Source organism: Trachinotus anak, unplaced genomic scaffold, assembly GCF_046630095.1.
Source record: "Trachinotus anak isolate AG129_WGS33_773 ecotype Australia unplaced genomic scaffold, CSIRO_AGI_Tana_v1 ptg000003l, whole genome shotgun sequence".
Lineage (NCBI taxonomy): Eukaryota > Metazoa > Chordata > Actinopteri > Carangiformes > Carangidae > Trachinotus > Trachinotus anak.
Window position 1 is genome coordinate 19622398 of NW_027273854.1, and position 17627 is coordinate 19640024.

The window sequence follows — 17627 nt, forward strand, 5'->3', positions numbered from 1 at the left end:
TACGTTTGCGTCATTGTTTGCTTGCTTGCTTGCTTGCTTGCTTGCTTTTCCACACGGCCAGAGAAGGGTGCACCGTTCCCGGCGGCACTGCAATGCCAGGTCGATGCGTGGAGTGAACGGAGCAAGCCCCTTTTTCAGCTCCCAGTTCTAAAAATCCGTTTAATATGTTCGTCCTCGGGTAGAGGACATATCAGATATTAAACTGATAAGAACAGATTTTTTTTTTTTTTTTTCGAAAAGATTTATTGACACTCATTTCAAGTTTTTTTCAAAGAAGGTTTACATCTTGAGATACAAAGGGTACATTATAATCACAACAATATGATAAATAGTTGTAAAACCATTGTTTGTTTGTTTGTTTTTTTTTAAAACATTAAAAACAAATATTTCAAGGGGTTTTACATGTTGTCAAACATAAAATCCATCTCACAAATGAAAACCATGGAGTGTCCCAAATCTTTAAAAAGGGAGTGCATTGGTTTAAAACTTCTCTTCTTTCTAATTTTGTGCAGGAGCAGAATGAGTCCCTACCCAGGGTCACTCATTCCGCTCCCCCAAACATTTGGTCTCTCGGGATCCTGTCGTGGTGCTCAGAGGAGATCCTCACCCTGTTGCTCCTTCCCACCTGCCTCACCCGGAGAGCCAGGCCGCCGCTGCTTTGACCTTTTCATGTGTGGCTCCGGCTCCTTCGTCCGAATGGGCACAGAGGCGATGCTTCTTTGTGGCTGTGTCCTAGGCCTGCCGCCTACAGCCATCCGGATCACAGCCACGGGGGGGATCTGCATGTGCTTCCTTACCAGCAAGTTTCTGGAGGTCCATATGGCGTCTTTGATGGCGGCTAGGGTGAGCCACATCTGGGCAAAGTCATCGTTCTTCAGTGTTTTTTGGCTCACCCCATACAGCACCAGTTGTGCTGTAAGGACCTCCCTTGCTGGCAAGTACGGGAATTGCAAGGAGCCGGCCATTGCCCACTGGTCTACGGCAGCGCTGCACTCCCAGAGCAAATGCCTCACCGACTCTGGCGCGCCACAACCGGGTCGGGGGCAGGTTGAGCGTGTTGACATGCCCCGGGAGTGCATGACGGACCTGACTGGGAGAATCTCATGAGCCACCATCCATGACAGGTCCCGGAGTCTGTTTGGAAGAGCGGAATGGTTCACGTTGCGCCAAACTGTTGAGGGCTCGCCAAATGCGAGCCCGCGCACTGGACTCACTGGCTCCTGCTCCTGCACAACAGAGATCAGAGAACGGTGGTTGGTTAAAATATGCAGCTCCTCCTGCTCCAGTTTAAAATGCTTTAAGAACGTCGGGATAAAAGCATAGGCTGGTGGCAGGCTAAAAGACACGGGTACTTTAAGATCTGTAGGTAAAATCTTCAATCGTCTGAGGTACGATCCCATCCAGAAACGTGTCATGGCTGTAGTTTTGGGGTTTCCGGATGGGTCTGTGGCTTGTTTGAGGTGTAGTGCGGTGTATCGGCTTCCTAAAAACAAGTACAGGTCAGGCACTCCTTTTCCTCCTTTCTCTTTTGGCCTTTTCATGACCTCCCTCCTCAGTCTCTCCCACTTGGAGCCCCACAGGAAATAAAAGATGGCTCGCTCCAGATCTAAAAGCACTCTCCTAGGTGGGATAAAAACAGAACTGATGAGTAAAAGCAAAGGTAAAATCACCGCTTTGATGATTAAAACCTTTCCTTCAATAGTCAGTCCTCTAAGTCCCCAATATCCTAGTCTTTGTTTTACTTTCCCTACCACGTCTGGCCAATTTGTTGTTCCTTCTCCCTCCCTGTCAAATTTGATCCCCAGTATTTTTTGGTCAGTCTGGGTCACAGTCAAAGGGAGTCCTGTCATCTCAGTCGCTGTCCACGGTCCATAAAATTGGGCTTGGGTCTTGTTTTTGTTCAACTTTGACCCAGAAGCCTGTCCAAACCAGTCAGTCAAGTCCAGCGTCCTGTTGACGGATAAAAGGTCGGTGCATAAAATGTTCACGTCGTCCATGTATAAAATACACTTGGTGTCCAGTCCCCCGCTCCCCGGTACTCCCAACCCATTGATTCGTTGATCCCTTCTCAAGATCTGTGCCAGCGGTTCTATACATGTTATGTATAGGAGGGCAGATAACGGACAACCCTGACGGACACCGCAGTTAATATCGACTGCTTTTGTCAAATGCCCGTTAATCACAAATTTGCTGGTAATGTCCCGATACAGCAATCCCACCCAAGCTAGAAACCTTTCTGGGAACCCCATTTTTTGCAGTACCTTGAAAAGGTACTGGTGCGAGACCCGATCGAAGGCTTTCTCAAAATCTAAATTTAGGACTACTAGCCGGATGTTTCTGTCTCTCGCGTAACAGATGGTGTCTCGGATCAGTACCAGGCTGTCGGTGATCTTCCTCCCTGGGATGGCACAGCCTTGATCCGGGTGAATCACCCCCTTTAAAAACAAGGACATACGTGAGGCTAAAAGTTTGCTAAAAAGTTTACAATCAAGGTTTAAAAGTGCGATAGGTCTCCAGTTCATCAGGTCGGTCTTGTCTTTGTTTTTGTGCAGTAGAGTCACTATCCCTACTCTAAAACTGTCAGGAAGTCGGTCTAGGTGCTCAAAGTCTTTAAAAACATCGATCAAATCAGGTGCTAAAATGTCCCAAAAGGTCAAATAAAATTCCAAGGGAAGTCCATCCTGTCCTGGGGACTTCCCTTTTTTAAAACTTGACAAACATTTATTTAACTCTAGAATGGTAAAATCTTGGGTTAAAAGCACACTGTCTTTTACTTTTTTATCGATGGATTTTAAAACTTCATTCATGGTGTCTATTCTAATGGGCTTTTCTTTATACAATTCTACGTAAAAATTTTCCACAATCTGTTTAATTTCTTCGATATTCTCTGTTATGCACCCGTTTTCCTTTTTTAGTTTTAAAATGGTCCCCCCTTTACTAACAATTTTCTTAAAAAAATACCTGGTGCACTTCTCACCCTCCTCTATTTCCCGTTCCCTGCTCCTTAAAATGACACCCTTGCTTTTAATTTCAGCTAAAACCGACATCTCTGATTTGATTTCTCTAATTTCTTCATTAAAATCCATTCCATTTTGGTTGAGGTTAAAATAGCGCTGTAGTCGCTTCTGCAGTCCCATCATGCGTCTGTTCTCCTTGCCCTTTCTTTTTTTGCCTGCCTGTCTGAAAAAAGTCTGGGTCTTTCCCTTCACCATCTCCCACCAGTGTGCTCGTGTATCGTACATGTCTTGAAGGGTCTGCCACTCTCGGTACTGCTCCCTGTACTGCTGAACTAGATGTTGATCTTCAAGCAGGGAGCAGTTGAGTTTCCACAGACCACTTCCAAAAGTCACACCTGAAGAGAGTGAAAGGGTGCAGGAGAGCATCAGGTGGTCAGAAAAGAAAACAGGGGTCAATCTAGCATCGGTCGGCGGGCAGTCCCGTGTGAAAATAAAATCTATGCGAGAGGCTCTGGTGCCATCACCACTGAACCAGGTGAAGCCCTCCTCTCTGGGATGCATGGTTTTAAAACAGTCTTGTAGTTTAAAATCCCTGCATATGCCCTGTAATAAAACCGATGTTTTGTCAATTTTAAAATCTTCCCCTGTTCTTTTTCTATCTTTTCGACTTAAAATACAGTTAAAATCACCTCCTAAAACTAATGGCACTCTCCCTAGCATGTGGGACTGCAGGTCTTCTAAAAGGTCATACCTGTCATTTTTGTCGTTAAAGCCATAAATATTGAGAAGGTTAAAATCCTGTCCCATAAAGGTCAAGTGTGCTAAAAGTGCCCTACCGTCTCTCACCACAGTGCTACCCTTCACCAGAACCTGAGGGTTTTTTATTAAAATGGCCACTCCATCGTTCTTATTTTGGTTTGATCCGCTCCATATCGATGTCTGTGGCCACATCTCCTCCCACTGTCGGTAGTGTTTTAAAAACGGTATGCCACATTCCTGCATTAAAAACACATCTGACTTTGTAGATTTAAGAAAGGATAAAACACTCTGGGCTCTAACTCTCGACTTCACACTTCTCACATTGATGGTTGAGAAGGTGAGTGTCATGAGTATGATTAAAAACAACAGGTATGAAATTTTAAAAACACTAAATAGAGGTTTAAGATGCTAAAATATCTTTTTTTTTTTAAAAAAAAGGCAGTTAGACTATTTCTTGTGAACGGGGCTCCTCCTTCACTTCAACAGGTGATGAAGGAGGGAGTTGAGCTCCATTCCCCCGTCGGACTCTGGGGGTTGGCCTTTGACGCAAGGCTGCATTTAGCTTGGAGTCCTTAGGGGTTGATTGTAGAGCTACTGTCAGGAAAGAGACTTCATTTGGTGAATTGGAGGGGAAGACTCTGGGCTCCTCCACAGATGAACTGTCTGAGAGAGTCCCAACTCTTCCCCTCTTCTCTGAGGCTACAGGAGACTCAGAGGACAATTCCGATGCAAGTCTCTTTGTTTGCTGGGCATCGGGGAGGGGGGCATCCTCACTATTTTCAGGTGGTTGAAAATCTTCCATTTCTGAACTAGCTCCGCCCACTTCCTGCATCTCCCCATCCTCCTCTCCACTCTCCATTGATGGGGCTGTTGCAGGCCCCTCCCCCTCTCCCGCCTCACATGATCCCTCCTCTCCAATCACAGTATCTGGCGGGAGATTTGAATTTTCCTGCCCAGCCTCTTCAACCTGCTCTTTTTCTTTTTGTCCTCCATTTTGTTCATTGGCTTTTGCTGCCTTTAGTTTGTTGGCAAACGATTTGGGGCAAGCTCTGAAGAGATGATTTGTTTCTCCACAAAGGTTGCACTTCCTGCCATTGGTGCACTCCTCAAAAGTGTGCCCAATTTCTCTACACTTTCCGCAAAAGGTTTTTGTGCACGCTTCTACCAGGTGCCCATGCTCACCGCACTTGCGGCAGAGCTTGGGCTGACCTTGGTAGTGGATGTAGCCCCTGTTTTCACCCAGAACTATCATTGACGGCAGATGTTTCAGGCCTTGGAAGCCCTGGGGGTCCTGCCATTGTTGAATGGGGACCCTCCAAGCGCAATTCCAGATGCCGTCCTCATCTCTCACTTTGGTAGCCTGGCCTTTAACAGTGCAGTATCTCCCCAGCCATATACAAATGTCTTCTGCATTCACTGTCTCATTAAACATTCTGACAATGACTGTTTTCAATGCATTATCAGTCAGTTTTTCAACAACAAATGCAGAAAACTGGGGTTTCACAGACTCAAATCTTGTCCAAAATTCTCTCAAGATAGCCGCAGACTGGAAGCTTACATCAAAACCTTTATTTAATGGTAGGGTCAAAATACAATTCAAATCGTTTGCTGTGAATTTCAAAGCCTGTTGGATTAGCTTCCTGGAGAAATCTAGCCTTGACATCTCCAGGAGCTTTCCATCCTTTTCTTTAAACTTAAAACGGACGCTGTGGTGCCTCCGCATGTTGGCATGGGTGGCCGACATGGTGGAGGCACCACAAGCTAAAAGGATCTAAAATCAGTAAAAAACTTACAATGGACGAAAAAAAACAATGAACAATAAATAAGTAAATACAATTAAAAATATAAAAAGGAAAAAAATCTAAAAACGTACTTACCTTTTCAAGTTTTGGCCTGGACAAGGTGTTGAATCCGGCAGAGCGCAGGTAAGAGATTCTCTGGGCCAATGAATTCCTATTTGTTTAAGATATGCAACTACAGAAAAGTTGCACAACTTTAAACAAGGAATGTAGACAATTTCCTCCCAAGAGCTGGTTTAACTCAGAGCCACAACAGGCAAGAATTTAACCATCAAAAGGAGGCGACCGCAGTCTTAGCCAAAAGGCCGAGAAGCGATGGGCCCAAAGTGTCTGGCGTTCCAGCCAGGCTCTTGGCACAAATCTCGCTGGTCGCGGTTGGCTGCTTTTGACATGAGCGGAGCAATGGCTGCTTTTCACCACCTCCGCCCACCTCCCCATTCCTGACCTCGACAGCTGTTTGACTTTTCACAAACTCAAAGGGCTCAGCCATACGGCAGAGCCTGCCAAAAATAGCTTAAACTCATTGGTGTTCCTCTCCACGGAAGTCTTTAGTAAAAGGCGAAAGACTTGTGCGTGATGAAGAGAAACCAGAGTCAGTACAGGCCTCTCCTCAAGAGCGGCCGAGGACCCCATTGGTCCCAGTCACCGCCCTCACGGTAGCCTTCTCTTAGCTTGCCAAATCCCCGCCCCCTCCCCATGTTGTCACGGGCTCTAGCCAATCGGGCTGTGGAGAAAAGTGTCTGGGCCTCAACATGCAATCCCCACAAATTTCTCAAGTTATCAGGCGCTTGCAGGCCCCCGGGGACCAAAATACAGGGAAAATGCGGGGTTGATTGGAGGCTAGCAGCCCTTCCAGGGCGCGTGAGGGATATCAGCTGTGGGGCAGGTTGACTCACCTTCCTCCAGCCACTGCCAGAGGGGCATTTGAAACTGTACGTTTGCGTCATTGTTTGCTTGCTTGCTTGCTTGCTTGCTTTTCCACACGGCCAGAGAAGGGTGCACCGTTCCCGGCGGCACTGCAATGCCAGGTCGATGCGTGGAGTGAACGGGGCAAGCCCCTTTTTCAGCTCCCAGTTCTAAAAATCCGTTTAATATGTTTGTCCTCGGGTAGAGGACATATCAGATATTAAACTGATAAGAACAGATACTACACTTGATCTTAGCCAAAAGGCCGAGAAGCGATGGGCCCAAAGTGTCTGGCGTTCCAGCCAGGCTCTTGGCACAAATCTCGCTGGTCGCGGTTGGCTGCTTTTGACATGAGCGGAGCAATGGCTGCTTTTCACCACCTCCGCCCACCTCCCCATTCCTGACCTCGACAGCTGTTTGACTTTTCACAAACTCAAAGGGCTCAGCCATACGGCAGAGCCTGCCAAAAATAGCTTAAACTCATTGGTGTTCCTCTCCACGGAAGTCTTTAGTAAAAGGCGAAAGACTTGTGCGTGATGAAGAGAAACCAGAGTCAGTACAGGCCTCTCCTCAAGAGCGGCCGAGGACCCCATTGGTCCCAGTCACCGCCCTCACGGTAGCCTTCTCTTAGCTTGCCAAATCCCCGCCCCCTCCCCATGTTGTCACGGGCTCTAGCCAATCGGGCTGTGGAGAAAAGTGTCTGGGCCTCAACATGCAATCCCCACAAATTTCTCAAGTTATCAGGCGCTTGCAGGCCCCCGGGGACCAAAATACAGGGAAAATGCGGGGTTGATTGGAGGCTAGCAGCCCTTCCAGGGCGCGTGAGGGATATCAGCTGTGGGGCAGGTTGACTCACCTTCCTCCAGCCACTGCCAGAGGGGCATTTGAAACTGTACGTTTGCGTCATTGTTTGCTTGCTTGCTTGCTTGCTTGCTTGCTTTTCCACACGGCCAGAGAAGGGTGCACCGTTCCCGGCGGCACTGCAATGCCAGGTCGATGCGTGGAGTGAACGGAGCAAGCCCCTTTTTCAGCTCCCAGTTCTAAAAATCCGTTTAATATGTTCGTCCTCGGGTAGAGGACATATCAGATATTAAACTGATAAGAACAGATTTTTTTTTTTTTTTTTCGAAAAGATTTATTGACACTCATTTCAAGTTTTTTTCAAAGAAGGTTTACATCTTGAGATACAAAGGGTACATTATAATCACAACAATATGATAAATAGTTGTAAAACCATTGTTTGTTTGTTTGTTTTTTTTTAAAACATTAAAAACAAATATTTCAAGGGGTTTTACATGTTGTCAAACATAAAATCCATCTCACAAATGAAAACCATGGAGTGTCCCAAATCTTTAAAAAGGGAGTGCATTGGTTTAAAACTTCTCTTCTTTCTAATTTTGTGCAGGAGCAGAATGAGTCCCTACCCAGGGTCACTCATTCCGCTCCCCCAAACATTTGGTCTCTCGGGATCCTGTCGTGGTGCTCAGAGGAGATCCTCACCCTGTTGCTCCTTCCCACCTGCCTCACCCGGAGAGCCAGGCCGCCGCTGCTTTGACCTTTTCATGTGTGGCTCCGGCTCCTTCGTCCGAATGGGCACAGAGGCGATGCTTCTTTGTGGCTGTGTCCTAGGCCTGCCGCCTACAGCCATCCGGATCACAGCCACGGGGGGGATCTGCATGTGCTTCCTTACCAGCAAGTTTCTGGAGGTCCATATGGCGTCTTTGATGGCGGCTAGGGTGAGCCACATCTGGGCAAAGTCATCGTTCTTCAGTGTTTTTTGGCTCACCCCATACAGCACCAGTTGTGCTGTAAGGACCTCCCTTGCTGGCAAGTACGGGAATTGCAAGGAGCCGGCCATTGCCCACTGGTCTACGGCAGCGCTGCACTCCCAGAGCAAATGCCTCACCGACTCTGGCGCGCCACAACCGGGTCGGGGGCAGGTTGAGCGTGTTGACATGCCCCGGGAGTGCATGACGGACCTGACTGGGAGAATCTCATGAGCCACCATCCATGACAGGTCCCGGAGTCTGTTTGGAAGAGCGGAATGGTTCACGTTGCGCCAAACTGTTGAGGGCTCGCCAAATGCGAGCCCGCGCACTGGACTCACTGGCTCCTGCTCCTGCACAACAGAGATCAGAGAACGGTGGTTGGTTAAAATATGCAGCTCCTCCTGCTCCAGTTTAAAATGCTTTAAGAACGTCGGGATAAAAGCATAGGCTGGTGGCAGGCTAAAAGACACGGGTACTTTAAGATCTGTAGGTAAAATCTTCAATCGTCTGAGGTACGATCCCATCCAGAAACGTGTCATGGCTGTAGTTTTGGGGTTTCCGGATGGGTCTGTGGCTTGTTTGAGGTGTAGTGCGGTGTATCGGCTTCCTAAAAACAAGTACAGGTCAGGCACTCCTTTTCCTCCTTTCTCTTTTGGCCTTTTCATGACCTCCCTCCTCAGTCTCTCCCACTTGGAGCCCCACAGGAAATAAAAGATGGCTCGCTCCAGATCTAAAAGCACTCTCCTAGGTGGGATAAAAACAGAACTGATGAGTAAAAGCAAAGGTAAAATCACCGCTTTGATGATTAAAACCTTTCCTTCAATAGTCAGTCCTCTAAGTCCCCAATATCCTAGTCTTTGTTTTACTTTCCCTACCACGTCTGGCCAATTTGTTGTTCCTTCTCCCTCCCTGTCAAATTTGATCCCCAGTATTTTTTGGTCAGTCTGGGTCACAGTCAAAGGGAGTCCTGTCATCTCAGTCGCTGTCCACGGTCCATAAAATTGGGCTTGGGTCTTGTTTTTGTTCAACTTTGACCCAGAAGCCTGTCCAAACCAGTCAGTCAAGTCCAGCGTCCTGTTGACGGATAAAAGGTCGGTGCATAAAATGTTCACGTCGTCCATGTATAAAATACACTTGGTGTCCAGTCCCCCGCTCCCCGGTACTCCCAACCCATTGATTCGTTGATCCCTTCTCAAGATCTGTGCCAGCGGTTCTATACATGTTATGTATAGGAGGGCAGATAACGGACAACCCTGACGGACACCGCAGTTAATATCGACTGCTTTTGTCAAATGCCCGTTAATCACAAATTTGCTGGTAATGTCCCGATACAGCAATCCCACCCAAGCTAGAAACCTTTCTGGGAACCCCATTTTTTGCAGTACCTTGAAAAGGTACTGGTGCGAGACCCGATCGAAGGCTTTCTCAAAATCTAAATTTAGGACTACTAGCCGGATGTTTCTGTCTCTCGCGTAACAGATGGTGTCTCGGATCAGTACCAGGCTGTCGGTGATCTTCCTCCCTGGGATGGCACAGCCTTGATCCGGGTGAATCACCCCCTTTAAAAACAAGGACATACGTGAGGCTAAAAGTTTGCTAAAAAGTTTACAATCAAGGTTTAAAAGTGCGATAGGTCTCCAGTTCATCAGGTCGGTCTTGTCTTTGTTTTTGTGCAGTAGAGTCACTATCCCTACTCTAAAACTGTCAGGAAGTCGGTCTAGGTGCTCAAAGTCTTTAAAAACATCGATCAAATCAGGTGCTAAAATGTCCCAAAAGGTCAAATAAAATTCCAAGGGAAGTCCATCCTGTCCTGGGGACTTCCCTTTTTTAAAACTTGACAAACATTTATTTAACTCTAGAATGGTAAAATCTTGGGTTAAAAGCACACTGTCTTTTACTTTTTTATCGATGGATTTTAAAACTTCATTCATGGTGTCTATTCTAATGGGCTTTTCTTTATACAATTCTACGTAAAAATTTTCCACAATCTGTTTAATTTCTTCGATATTCTCTGTTATGCACCCGTTTTCCTTTTTTAGTTTTAAAATGGTCCCCCCTTTACTAACAATTTTCTTAAAAAAATACCTGGTGCACTTCTCACCCTCCTCTATTTCCCGTTCCCTGCTCCTTAAAATGACACCCTTGCTTTTAATTTCAGCTAAAACCGACATCTCTGATTTGATTTCTCTAATTTCTTCATTAAAATCCATTCCATTTTGGTTGAGGTTAAAATAGCGCTGTAGTCGCTTCTGCAGTCCCATCATGCGTCTGTTCTCCTTGCCCTTTCTTTTTTTGCCTGCCTGTCTGAAAAAAGTCTGGGTCTTTCCCTTCACCATCTCCCACCAGTGTGCTCGTGTATCGTACATGTCTTGAAGGGTCTGCCACTCTCGGTACTGCTCCCTGTACTGCTGAACTAGATGTTGATCTTCAAGCAGGGAGCAGTTGAGTTTCCACAGACCACTTCCAAAAGTCACACCTGAAGAGAGTGAAAGGGTGCAGGAGAGCATCAGGTGGTCAGAAAAGAAAACAGGGGTCAATCTAGCATCGGTCGGCGGGCAGTCCCGTGTGAAAATAAAATCTATGCGAGAGGCTCTGGTGCCATCACCACTGAACCAGGTGAAGCCCTCCTCTCTGGGATGCATGGTTTTAAAACAGTCTTGTAGTTTAAAATCCCTGCATATGCCCTGTAATAAAACCGATGTTTTGTCAATTTTAAAATCTTCCCCTGTTCTTTTTCTATCTTTTCGACTTAAAATACAGTTAAAATCACCTCCTAAAACTAATGGCACTCTCCCTAGCATGTGGGACTGCAGGTCTTCTAAAAGGTCATACCTGTCATTTTTGTCGTTAAAGCCATAAATATTGAGAAGGTTAAAATCCTGTCCCATAAAGGTCAAGTGTGCTAAAAGTGCCCTACCGTCTCTCACCACAGTGCTACCCTTCACCAGAACCTGAGGGTTTTTTATTAAAATGGCCACTCCATCGTTCTTATTTTGGTTTGATCCGCTCCATATCGATGTCTGTGGCCACATCTCCTCCCACTGTCGGTAGTGTTTTAAAAACGGTATGCCACATTCCTGCATTAAAAACACATCTGACTTTGTAGATTTAAGAAAGGATAAAACACTCTGGGCTCTAACTCTCGACTTCACACTTCTCACATTGATGGTTGAGAAGGTGAGTGTCATGAGTATGATTAAAAACAACAGGTATGAAATTTTAAAAACACTAAATAGAGGTTTAAGATGCTAAAATATCTTTTTTTTTTCAAAAAAAAGGCAGTTAGACTATTTCTTGTGAACGGGGCTCCTCCTTCACTTCAACAGGTGATGAAGGAGGGAGTTGAGCTCCATTCCCCCGTCGGACTCTGGGGGTTGGCCTTTGACGCAAGGCTGCATTTAGCTTGGAGTCCTTAGGGGTTGATTGTAGAGCTACTGTCAGAAAAGAGACTTCATTTGGTGAATTGGAGGGGAAGACTCTGGGCTCCTCCACAGATGAACTGTCTGAGAGAGTCCCAACTCTTCCCCTCTTCTCTGAGGCTACAGGAGACTCAGAGGACAATTCCGATGCAAGTCTCTTTGTTTGCTGGGCATCGGGGAGGGGGGCATCCTCACTATTTTCAGGTGGTTGAAAATCTTCCATTTCTGAACTAGCTCCGCCCACTTCCTGCATCTCCCCATCCTCCTCTCCACTCTCCATTGATGGGGCTGTTGCAGGCCCCTCCCCCTCTCCCGCCTCACATGATCCCTCCTCTCCAATCACAGTATCTGGCGGGAGATTTGAATTTTCCTGCCCAGCCTCTTCAACCTGCTCTTTTTCTTTTTGTCCTCCATTTTGTTCATTGGCTTTTGCTGCCTTTAGTTTGTTGGCAAACGATTTGGGGCAAGCTCTGAAGAGATGATTTGTTTCTCCACAAAGGTTGCACTTCCTGCCATTGGTGCACTCCTCAAAAGTGTGCCCAATTTCTCTACACTTTCCGCAAAAGGTTTTTGTGCACGCTTCTACCAGGTGCCCATGCTCACCACACTTGCGGCAGAGCTTGGGCTGACCTTGGTAGTGGATGTAGCCCCTGTTTTCACCCAGAACTATCATTGACGGCAGATGTTTCAGGCCTTGGAAGCCCTGGGGGTCCTGCCATTGTTGAATGGGGACCCTCCAAGCGCAATTCCAGATGCCGTCCTCATCTCTCACTTTGGTAGCCTGGCCTTTAACAGTGCAGTATCTCCCCAGCCATATACAAATGTCTTCTGCATTCACTGTCTCATTAAACATTCTGACAATGACTGTTTTCAATGCATTATCAGTCAGTTTTTCAACAACAAATGCAGAAAACTGGGGTTTCACAGACTCAAATCTTGTCCAAAATTCTCTCAAGATAGCCGCAGACTGGAAGCTTACATCAAAACCTTTGTTTAATGGTAGGGTCAAAATACAATTCAAATCGTTTGCTGTGAATTTCAAAGCCTGTTGGATTAGCTTCCTGGAGAAATCTAGCCTTGACATCTCCAGGAGCTTTCCATCCTTTTCTTTAAACTTAAAACGGACGCTGTGGTGCCTCCGCATGTTGGCATGGGTGGCCGACATGGTGGAGGCACCACAAGCTAAAAGGATCTAAAATCAGTAAAAAACTTACAATGGACAAAAAAACAATGAACAATAAATAAGTAAATACAATTAAAAATATAAAAAAGGAAAAAAATCTAAAAACGTACTTACCTTTTCAAGTTTTGGCCTGGACAAGGTGTTGAATCCGGCAGAGCTCAGGTAAGAGATTCTCTGGGCCAATGAATTCCTATTTGTTTAAGATATGCAACTACAGAAAAGTTGCACAACTTTAAACAAGGAATGTAGACAATTTCCTCCCAAGAGCTGGTTTAACTCAGAGCCACAACAGGCAAGAATTTAACCATCAAAAGGAGGCGACCGCAGTCTTAGCCAAAAGGCCGAGAAGCGATGGGCCCAAAGTGTCTGGCGTTCCAGCCAGGCTCTTGGCACAAATCTCGCTGGTCGCGGTTGGCTGCTTTTGACATGAGCGGAGCAATGGCTGCTTTTCACCACCTCCGCCCACCTCCCCATTCCTGACCTCGACAGCTGTTTGACTTTTCACAAACTCAAAGGGCTCAGCCATACGGCAGAGCCTGCCAAAAATAGCTTAAACTCATTGGTGTTCCTCTCCACGGAAGTCTTTAGTAAAAGGCGAAAGACTTGTGCGTGATGAAGAGAAACCAGAGTCAGTACAGGCCTCTCCTCAAGAGCGGCCGAGGACCCCATTGGTCCCAGTCACCGCCCTCACGGTAGCCTTCTCTTAGCTTGCCAAATCCCCGCCCCCTCCCCATGTTGTCACGGGCTCTAGCCAATCGGGCTGTGGAGAAAAGTGTCTGGGCCTCAACATGCAATCCCCACAAATTTCTCAAGTTATCAGGCGCTTGCAGGCCCCCGGGGACCAAAATACAGGGAAAATGCGGGGTTGATTGGAGGCTAGCAGCCCTTCCAGGGCGCGTGAGGGATATCAGCTGTGGGGCAGGTTGACTCACCTTCCTCCAGCCACTGCCAGAGGGGCATTTGAAACTGTACGTTTGCGTCATTGTTTGCTTGCTTGCTTGCTTGCTTGCTTTTCCACACGGCCAGAGAAGGGTGCACCGTTCCCGGCGGCACTGCAATGCCAGGTCGATGCGTGGAGTGAACGGAGCAAGCCCCTTTTTCAGCTCCCAGTTCTAAAAATCCGTTTAATATGTTTGTCCTCGGGTAGAGGACATATCAGATATTAAACTGATAAGAACAGATTTTTCTTTCGAAAAGATTTATTGACACTCATTTCAAGTTTTTTCAAAGAAGGTTTACATCTTGAGATACAAAGGGTACATTATAATCACAACACTATGATAAATAGTTGTAAAACCATTGTTTGTTTGTTTGTTTTTTTTTTAAAAATTTAAAAACAAATATTTCAAGGGGTTTTACATGTTGTCAAACATAAAATCCATCTCACAAATGAAAACCATGGAGTGTCCCAAATCTTTAAAAGGGAGTGCATTGGTTTAAAACTTCTCTTCTTTCTAATTTTGTGCAGGAGCAGAGTGAGTCCCTACCCAGGGTCACTCATTCCGCTCCCCCAAACATTTGGTCTCTCGGGATCCTGTCGTGGTGCTCAGAGGAGATCCTCACCCTGTTGCTCCTTCCCACCTGCCTCACCCGGAGAGCCAGGCCGCCGCTGCTTTGACCTTTTCATGTGTGGCTCCGGCTCCTTCGTCCGAATGGGCACAGAGGCGATGCTTCTTTGTGGCTGTGTCCTAGGCCTGCCGCCTACGGGGGGGATCTGCATGTGCTTCCTTACCAGCAAGTTTCTGGAGGTCCATATGGCGTCTTTGATGGCGGCTAGGGTGAGCCACATCTGGGCAAAGTCATCTTTCTTCAGTGTTTTTTGGCTCACCCCATAGAGCACCAGTTGTGCTGTAAGGACCTCCCTTGCTGGCAAGTACGGGAATTGCAAGGAGCCGGCCATTGCCCACTGGTCTACGGCAGCGCTGCACTCCCAGAGCAAATGCCTCACCGACTCTGGCGCGCCACAACCGGGTCGGGGGCAGGTTGAGCGTGTTGACATGCCCCGGGAGTGCATGACGGACCTGACTGGGAGAATCTCATGAGCCACCATCCATGACAGGTCCCGGAGTCTGTTTGGAAGAGCGGAATGGTTCACGTTGCGCCAAACTGTTGAGGGCTCGCCAAATGCGAGCCCGCGCACTGGACTCACTGGCTCCTGCTCCTGCACAACAGAGATCAGAGAACGGTGGTTGGTTAAAATATGCAGCTCCTCCTGCTCCAGTTTAAAATGCTTTAAAAACGTCGGGATAAAAGCATAGGCTGGTGGCAGGCTAAAAGACACGGGTACTTTAAGATCTGTAGGTAAAATCTTCAATCGTCTGAGGTACGATCCCATCCAGAAACGTGTCATGGCTGTAGTTTTGGGGTTTCCGGATGGGTCTGTGGCTTGTTTGAGGTGTAGTGCGGTGTATCGGCTTCCTAAAAACAAGTACAGGTCAGGCACTCCTTTTCCTCCTTTCTCTTTTGGCCTTTTCATGACCTCCCTCCTCAGTCTCTCCCACTTGGAGCCCCACAGGAAATAAAAGATGGCTCGCTCCAGATCTAAAAGCACTCTCCTAGGTGGGATAAAAACAGAACTGATGAGTAAAAGCAAAGGTAAAATCACCGCTTTGATGATTAAAACCTTTCCTTCAATAGTCAGTCCTCTAAGTCCCCAATATCCTAGTCTTTGTTTTACTTTCCCTACCACGTCTGGCCAATTTGTTGTTCCTTCTCCCTCCCTGTCAAATTTGATCCCCAGTATTTTTTGGTCAGTCTGGGTCACAGTCAAAGGGAGTCCTGTCATCTCAGTCGCTGTCCACGGTCCATAAAATTGGGCTTGGGTCTTGTTTTTGTTCAACTTTGACCCAGAAGCCTGTCCAAACCAGTCAGTCAAGTCCAGCGTCCTGTTGACGGATAAAAGGTCGGTGCATAAAATGTTCACGTCGTCCATGTATAAAATACACTTGGTGTCCAGTCCCCCGCTCCCCGGTACTCCCAACCCATTGATTCGTTGATCCCTTCTCAAGATCTGTGCCAGCGGTTCTATACATGTTATGTATAGGAGGGCAGATAACGGACAACCCTGACGGACACCGCAGTTAATATCGACTGCTTTTGTCAAATGCCCGTTAATCACAAATTTGCTGGTAATGTCCCGATACAGCAATCCCACCCAAGCTAGAAACCTTTCTGGGAACCCCATTTTTTGCAGTACCTTGAAAAGGTACTGGTGCGAGACCCGATCGAAGGCTTTCTCAAAATCTAAATTTAGGACTACTAGCCGGATGTTTCTGTCTCTCGCGTAACAGATGGTGTCTCGGATCAGTACCAGGCTGTCGGTGATCTTCCTCCCTGGGATGGCACAGCCTTGATCCGGGTGAATCACCCCCTTTAAAAACAAGGACATACGTGAGGCTAAAAGTTTGCTAAAAAGTTTACAATCAAGGTTTAAAAGTGCGATAGGTCTCCAGTTCATCAGGTCGGTCTTGTCTTTGTTTTTGTGCAGTAGAGTCACTATCCCTACTCTAAAACTGTCAGGAAGTCGGTCTAGGTGCTCAAAGTCTTTAAAAACATCGATCAAATCAGGTGCTAAAATGTCCCAAAAGGTCAAATAAAATTCCAAGGGAAGTCCATCCTGTCCTGGGGACTTCCCTTTTTTAAAACTTGACAAACATTTATTTAACTCTAGAATGGTAAAATCTTGGGTTAAAAGCACACTGTCTTTTACTTTTTTATCGATGGATTTTAAAACTTCATTCATGGTGTCTATTCTAATGGGCTTTTCTTTATACAATTCTACGTAAAAATTTTCCACAATCTGTTTAATTTCTTCGATATTCTCTGTTATGCACCCGTTTTCCTTTTTTAGTTTTAAAATGGTCCCCCCTTTACTAACAATTTTCTTAAAAAAATACCTGGTGCACTTCTCACCCTCCTCTATTTCCCGTTCCCTGCTCCTTAAAATGACACCCTTGCTTTTAATTTCAGCTAAAACCGACATCTCTGATTTGATTTCTCTAATTTCTTCATTAAAATCCATTCCATTTTGGTTGAGGTTAAAATAGCGCTGTAGTCGCTTCTGCAGTCCCATCATGCGTCTGTTCTCCTTGCCCTTTCTTTTTTTGCCTGCCTGTCTGAAAAAAGTCTGGGTCTTTCCCTTCACCATCTCCCACCAGTGTGCTCGTGTATCGTACATGTCTTGAAGGGTCTGCCACTCTCGGTACTGCTCCCTGTACTGCTGAACTAGATGTTGATCTTCAAGCAGGGAGCAGTTGAGTTTCCACAGACCACTTCCAAAAGTCACACCTGAAGAGAGTGAAAGGGTGCAGGAGAGCATCAGGTGGTCAGAAAAGAAAACAGGGGTCAATCTAGCATCGGTCGGCGGGCAGTCCCGTGTGAAAATAAAATCTATGCGAGAGGCTCTGGTGCCATCACCACTGAACCAGGTGAAGCCCTCCTCTCTGGGATGCATGGTTTTAAAACAGTCTTGTAGTTTAAAATCCCTGCATATGCCCTGTAATAAAACCGATGTTTTGTCAATTTTAAAATCTTCCCCTGTTCTTTTTCTATCTTTTCGACTTAAAATACAGTTAAAATCACCTCCTAAAACTAATGGCACTCTCCCTAGCATGTGGGACTGCAGGTCTTCTAAAAGGTCATACCTGTCATTTTTGTCGTTAAAGCCATAAATATTGAGAAGGTTAAAATCCTGTCCCATAAAGGTCAAGTGTGCTAAAAGTGCCCTACCGTCTCTCACCACAGTGCTACCCTTCACCAGAACCTGAGGGTTTTTTATTAAAATGGCCACTCCATCGTTCTTATTTTGGTTTGATCCGCTCCATATCGATGTCTGT

The 17627-nt window shown here is 46.4% G+C and overlaps 6 non-coding genes and 1 pseudogene across 6 annotated transcripts; all 7 read right to left on the reverse strand.

The window, feature by feature from the left end:
- Window positions 1-62: 62 nt before the first annotated feature.
- Window positions 63-244, reverse strand: LOC139619768 (U2 spliceosomal RNA). Its single transcript, XR_011690669.1, has one exon. It is a non-coding gene; the product is annotated as a U2 spliceosomal RNA (small nuclear RNA).
- Window positions 245-5996: 5752 nt separating this feature from the next.
- LOC139618821 (U5 spliceosomal RNA) lies at window positions 5997-6111 on the reverse strand. Its single transcript, XR_011689830.1, has one exon. It is a non-coding gene; the product is annotated as a U5 spliceosomal RNA (small nuclear RNA).
- Window positions 6112-6506: 395 nt separating this feature from the next.
- LOC139619420 (U2 spliceosomal RNA) lies at window positions 6507-6698 on the reverse strand. The gene has a single exon (XR_011690416.1). It is a non-coding gene; the product is annotated as a U2 spliceosomal RNA (small nuclear RNA).
- A 164-nt stretch (window positions 6699-6862) lies between these two features.
- On the reverse strand, window positions 6863-6977 carry LOC139618822 (U5 spliceosomal RNA). Its single transcript, XR_011689831.1, has one exon. It is a non-coding gene; the product is annotated as a U5 spliceosomal RNA (small nuclear RNA).
- A 399-nt stretch (window positions 6978-7376) lies between these two features.
- Window positions 7377-7558, reverse strand: LOC139619769 (U2 spliceosomal RNA). Its single transcript, XR_011690670.1, has one exon. It is a non-coding gene; the product is annotated as a U2 spliceosomal RNA (small nuclear RNA).
- Window positions 7559-13309: 5751 nt separating this feature from the next.
- Window positions 13310-13424, reverse strand: LOC139618823 (U5 spliceosomal RNA). The gene has a single exon (XR_011689832.1). It is a non-coding gene; the product is annotated as a U5 spliceosomal RNA (small nuclear RNA).
- A 395-nt stretch (window positions 13425-13819) lies between these two features.
- LOC139619699 (U2 spliceosomal RNA) lies at window positions 13820-13993 on the reverse strand (annotated as a pseudogene).
- Window positions 13994-17627: the final 3634 nt, after the last annotated feature.